This window comes from Panthera leo, chromosome D3 (assembly GCF_018350215.1).
Source record: "Panthera leo isolate Ple1 chromosome D3, P.leo_Ple1_pat1.1, whole genome shotgun sequence".
Lineage (NCBI taxonomy): Eukaryota > Metazoa > Chordata > Mammalia > Carnivora > Felidae > Panthera > Panthera leo.
This window is the reverse complement of record NC_056690.1, coordinates 88,449,579-88,456,456: the sequence shown is the minus strand read 5'-3', so window position 1 is coordinate 88,456,456 and position 6,878 is coordinate 88,449,579.

Here is a 6,878-nt window from a genome sequence, read left to right as displayed (position 1 = left end):
ACCTGCATCGCCTCTTTAAAGACCCCCTCTCTCCAAACAGACGTGCAGTTTGTGCTCTAGGTCCCTGGGAGTTAGGACATCAGCACGTGAACTTGTGGGGGACACAATCCAGCCCGGAACATTTCCCGTGAAAATGTATCGATGTTCTAATAGTGAAAACAAGTCGGTCACCTTTTCTTTTAGGCTTGTGCTTGGGCGCAGAACCTTCTCTCCCTCCTTTCTGCTGCTTCCGGTCAGCCCCACACCTGTGCCCCAGGCACACGTGAGCAAAATCTCTTTGCAGTGCTTGTCATGGTGCACGGGGCCCCTTGTACAGGCCTCGTACAGGGGGTGAGAGGCGTGTCCTTTCTTCAGGTGCGCAGGCTTGCCTGACGCCCTTTCTGCTGGCTGACAGAGTGTTAGCCAGGGATTTAGAGACGCGTGAGACCCACAGGAAGGAGGCCTGCATGGGTGGGTCCGTAAGACTCCACCTGCACCCTCGCACCTGGTGCATCAACTCCCCAGGGAAAAGACGGGCGGCTAGGTGAGGGCTCAGAAGGGCGCGGTGATGCGTGGGGTCCCCAAAGTGAGGGCAGAGAGAAGTATAATAAGAGGACAGGACCTGCTGCTTCTTTCTTCTCCCTGCATTCAATTCTTCAGAAATCGGAAGTTAAAATGGAGATTTATATCACGTTTCAGAAGCTATAAGGGAGAAGAAAGGATTCTTATGAAGGATTTCTCTTTCCAAGATTTGCTCACAAGGAACAAAGCAGCTGCCTGATGAAAAGTATTGCGGGGACTGTTATTATAAATTCACCTCGAACAATTCTAAGAGATTTTTACAGTCGTATAAGCCTCAGAGAGAGAGAGAGAGAAAATTACAGATATATAGATGGCTCATTTTGGCAAAAATAGTCAGATACGAGGTTGCAAGCCTGTTGAAAGAGTTAAGGGAATATGCCTTCACGTATGTCTCAAATATGTTGGAAAGAAAGCAACTGCCAAGCAGGTCTTGACCAGACCACGGCGGTCGCGGCTAGAGAAAAAGCTTGTAATATGTTGGATGCTCCCAATAAATGTGACAGCCTGGTGGGGAATGAGGGAATTCAAAAACTCAACCAAAAATGAGCTCAAACTCAATCGCCGGCTCAGATTTTTAAATTTACACATCGACAGAGCCCCTCTCGGCACTGGTTTGGGTCACATCTCGTTTTGGTGACGCACGTACGTGGAATGCTACAGGATGAAGGGGTTAGCACCGGTGTCAGAAAGGAAGCCCGGACCTTGTGTTTGCTGGGATGGTCTAGAAGCAAGGAGAAAGCCCGGGGACTCTTCTTCTTTTGTTCTGGCTTGAGTAACAAGGTAGCTGCTGCGGATCCTACAGGAGAAAGCAAACACCTGCTAATCTCTCTCCTAAGAAAAGATGCTCATTATCTCTTGAATGAGAAATGCAAACACGTGCATTGCCAAGTGAGGGAGGGAGATCCGTCTCCGTGGCTTCTGATCCCGGAAACCCCATGGGATCTGCATGAGCTTGCCAGGGCTGACATCACTGGGAGGGGGGCGGGAGGGGCTCCGACAGCAGACATGTGTCCCTCAGGCTGGCGGCTGGGAGTCTGAAATCAAGGGGTGAGCTCAGGGCGGTGAAGGAGAAATCTGCTCTAGGCCCTGCTCCTTGCTTTATGGATGATCACCTTCCTGTCCACACGGCATTCTCCCTGTTTCAGTGCCCATGTCCGAATTTCCCATTTTTATAAAGACGCCGTTCATATTGGCTTAAGGCCCAATAACAGATTAATGACCTCATTTTAACTTGGTCGCCTCTGGAAAGACTCTATTTCCAAATAAGGTCACATTCCAGGGGTTAGGATTTCCATATGTGAATTTGGGGTGGGGGAAACAAAATCAACCCATATCGGGGACACGTAATGGGTGTTTCAAAGAGCAAAGCCCATTTCCTCCCTTTTGGAGCCTGCCGATTTCTGTCTCATTGCTTTTGACTTCCTGTGTAATGGCTGTTGTAAAACCTCCCACCAGCCAAGGCTCTGTTGAGGCCACCGGAGCCCTGCCCCATCCTCACTGAAACCCCGGGCAGCACGCCCGCCCGCCCGCCCGAGCTGATGTCTTCTCCAGGCCGGGCTGGTCCGCTGTGGCCTGTTTCTCAAGCAGTGACGTCCCTTCTATGCTTAAATAGGAAGTCACTTGTGCCCACCACAAAACAGACCAAGAACATCATTGCTCTTTGATTTGGATATCTCAGAGATTTTAGATGAGTCTCAAAGGACTTGAGCTAAGGGAAGGAAGGACTCGGTGCACTCAGAATCATCACTTCCAGCATACTCCACGGGAGCCTCAGCCACACCCAGATATGCCCGTAATTTGGGGCACACAGAGGTATGTTTACAGGGGAGTGCCACCTCCCAAAGAAAAAGGAACAGATTAATAAATGAGAAATTATATGTTGGTATATAATACATTAACGTCTACAGGGTATATAAAATATATAAGAAATTAAATCTTCTATAAGTGGCTATTTTAGTATGTAATTAACCTGCTGTGGATTAATAGAAAAGAAAACGCATAGACTTGGCAACAATGGCTTCTGACGACTATTGTGTTGAAATGGTGTAACGATGATTAAAATAGCGGCCAACTAAAGTATTAAGATTCTGCTGGATTGGGGCTCCTGTGTGGCTCAGTCATTTGAGCATCTGACTCTTGATTTTGGCTCAGGTCATGATCCCAGGGTCCTGGGACCAAGCCCCTGCATCAGGCTCCTTGCTGAGTGTGGAGCCCGCTTAAAATTCTCTCTCTCTCTCCTCTCCCTCTGCCCTTGTCCCCCACTCTCACACACACACACACTCTCTCTCTATATATAAAATAATTTAAAAAAATATTATACTAGATCAAAGAGAATATAAGAGAAAAAGATAGAAGACAACGTCCCTATTCTGGTTAAGGATGTCTTATGAATATTCAAAACTTTCACCTCAGGGAAGACTCTCAAGGACCTAGTGGAAAAAGTGACAAGGGCCAGGCGGGAAAAGTGACACGGGGGGCATCATTCTAGAAGGGCTGGAACCACACCTTTTCTGTGCCACTGCAGCATTTAGTGGCACCCATGAGCCTGGATGTGTAGACACAAAAGTAACTAACCCCGAAAAGCGCAGAAGGAAAGATAGGCTGTGAGCTGTCTCTTTGAGGAGATTTTGCCTTTCGGGGGTGACTCACATTAGGGGGAAGCACCGTAAGTCGGGAAACTCTTAGCTAGTGCATAAGAGTTCTTGGCCCACCCACGCATAACAGGGATTTGACGTAGCCCCAGATAGATGTCTAATCAATGTCTTCCAGAGACCCCTTGGAAAACAGTCCCTAAATTGCTGTTATATTTCACTCTTTATTGTCAGTATGAAACGGCACCATTGGCATATAGTAAAAAACATTACACGAGTTAGAAAAATCTATTAATAAGAACACATTATTTCATGTTTCAAGCTATTTATTGTTTTATCTCTACGCATTTGTTATGCGAAATGGAAAGAAATTAGTAGGCGCCAGTTGGGTTCAATTCCCAGACTTGCTTGGTATTGTTAGCAGAAGGTCAGTAATTAACTTCTGCGTCGCGTTAAGCAGAAATCATGGAGGTGCCTACCAAGAGGGGAAGGTGAGAGAGGAGACTGTGCAGATTCGTTAAACAGGAGGATGCCTGCAGTTCTGCACCATGTTCAAAAGTCACCTTGCAGCACAAGATGCACAAGTGGGGACGTGGGTAAAGCCATCACGTTTTGCTTGACTATGAATTGATTTCAATGAAACTTCTTTTGAGAGAGGAAGAAGGAAATGTAAATTTGTTGTGAAAGATAGGGTGAACTATTTAGATTTGACAATGACATACGATACGTACAATACGGGGTGACTATGCTCCTAGAAAATTTCTCTAATTACGTACAATACAGGGTGACTATTCTAGAAATTGTCTCTAATCTGCCCAATTCCTTTCTTCCACGGCAGGCTTAGGTCTAAAGCAATACCATTTTGGCCTTTTATTCTAATGAAGTGCATGTCTTTCCTCCTGGTCTGGCTAGACCAGAAAAGGTCTCTAAGGACAGCATATGACTGATTAGCCATGTGTCTCCTAAAACGCATTTACTTCACCTTAAAAAGCTGGCTCCTCAGGTCGATAGGCAGATAGATAAAGAGTTTGCGTTTGCAAGATCAATATACTTTGAAAAGTGATCTATTAGGGTATCGTTTACATTCTTGAAGAATGTAACCTTATTGGTCCTAATTTTGTTGGAAATAATGAAGAAATTATGGAAGGCATTTGGCCAAATGAGTGGGAACAAAGCTGTGGTTTAGCGAAAGCAAGAGAATCATCTGTGGGTCTTTTTAAAAAGCAGACTGTGATTCAACACGTCTGGGATAAACTCAGTATCTGCAAGTCTGATAAGGTCCCCGTGAGGTGACACCACCCCAGTGGGCCTTGAATCACACTTTGAGGAAGAGTAGTAGATCCAAGTAGACCACTGATTCTCAGATTTGGTTGTACCTTTTGATAAAAACTGTCTCCTGGTCCCCATCTTCAAGATATTGTTGTACTTGGTATGGGATGCGAGCCTGCGAATCAGGGTATTGGAAGGACACTCTGATTCTATGTGCAGAGAAGTTGGAAAGCTACCGGTGTGAGTAATATTCTGGTTTTTAGAAAATAACAGGGAGTATTTCTCAGAGAAAGTGAGTTCCAGAGGCTATATTTTTCCAATTGACAGTTGAGTCATTACAATACTCCTTTTTTTTTTTTTTCTCGGCACCTTCAAATCATTGTTTAATGTCTTTTCTGTTTTGGGTTTCCTATCGAAATATATTCAGTAAACTATAAATAAATTTTTATGTTATCAGTTTATTTCCTTTGATGATGCACTGGGAAATCATTTGGGATTAGAAGTCTTAGCTCGTTGGGGCACCTGGGTGGTTCAGTCGGTGAAGCATTCGACTCTTGACTTCGGCTCAGGTCATGATCTCACGGTTCGTGGGTTCGAGCCCCATGTCGGGCTTGGCACTGAGAATGCAGGACCTGTGTCAAGTCTCTGTCTCCCCTGTCTCTCTGCCCCTTCCCTCCTCGCATGCACTCTCTCTCTCAACAATAAACATTAAAAATTAAAAAAAAAAAAAAAGAACTCCTAGCTTGTAAATATTTCAAAGAGCATGTGTGGAAGTCAAGCTCTCACACAGGTGACCGGAGAAAGGATTTGAGAGAGGACTGGTGGCCTCAAAGAAAAGAAGAGAAATGGTATAATTTACATTATCCAAAGTCTATTTTTCTGAACCAGGCAAGAGCAGAAAAATAATAAAATACAAATGCTTGGATTAGCATTTTAAGGGAATCTTTGAAAGCTTTGAATGATTCAAGACTGTACAGTGACCGCTTTTCACATATTGATCTGCAGTATGCTGGCTATTTAGTAATTTAGATCGTGAATCCTTGGCTAGAAAAAAAAAATCACTTATTGAATTAAAACCTGAAAAATGCAGAGGTCTGACTAAAAGTCCTGATGACCTTAGGCTTTTTGGTCCCCCCCACCCCGCGCCAGTGCGAATGGCCCCATGCCATTGAAGAGATATTTTATTATTTATAGATATTGGAGATTTAAATAAAGAAAGGTTTTTACACCATCTAAATACAAATTGTAAAGTATGTCACAAGGAGAGGAAAATGTAAATAATTAAAGGAAAAACAGGGCAGGGGTAAGAAATGAAACAAATTGATTGAGATCGTCTTTATGGTATGACGTATGTAGAAGTACTCTCATTTAATCCTTCCAGTAAGTCTGGAAGACAGACTTTATTATGTTTTATAGGTGATCAAACCACTTATGTGACCTTACTGGTGGCAGTAAGTGGCAATGCTCTGTTGGCCCCACCACAATATACAGGGGCAAAATATATAAAGGTGTGTGTGCTAGTCAGTGTTCAACCAGAGAAGAATCAGAAGAATGTGTGTATCTCTATCTCTATCTCTATCTCTATCTCTATCTCTATCTCTATCTCTATCTCTATCTCTATCTCTATCTTTATCTCTATCTATCTGTCTATCTATCTATCCATCCATCCATCCATCTATCCATCTATCTATCCATCCATCCATCTATCCATCTATCTATCCATCTATCTATCTGTCTATCTATCTATCTATCTATCTAAAGAGATTCCCTGCAAGAAATCAGTTTTCATGACTGGGAGGCTGGACAGGTGAGTTCAAAATCCTCAAGGCTGACTGTTGGGAAGTACAGGCTGAAAAGTCTCTGGCAGGAGCTGAAGTTGCAGCCTACAGTCAGAAATTCTTCTGGGCAACCTCGGTTCCCCCTTTAAGATCTTCCAACTGACTGAATGACCCCACCCAGATTGTTTAGAATAATCTTCCATATATAAAACTAGCTAAGTGATTATGTGTTTTAATCAGATCTATGAAATGCCTTCGCAGCAACACCTAGATTACTGTCGGATCGACTGGAGCCTGGAGCCTGGATAAATTGACACATGAAACTGACCATCACAGTGTCTTTGAATGTGGGAATGGGGATACAGGGGTCAGGGAGGGGCTGACAGGGGTGAAAAAAGGCTTTAGTAAAAACTAGAAATAGAAGTGAGTAGAAAAAGAGAAAAGAGGGGCGCCTGGTGGCTCAGTCGGTTAAGCGTCCGACTGACTTCAGCTCAGGTCACGATCTCGCAGTCCGTGAGTTCGAGCCCCGCGTCGGGCTCTGTGCTGACAGCTCGGAGCCTGGAGCCTGCTTCGGATTCTGTGTCTCCCTCTCTCTCTGCCCCTCCCCCGTTCATGCTCTGTCTCTCTCTGTCTCAAAAATGAATAAATGTTAAAAAAAATTTAAAAGAAAAAGAGAAAA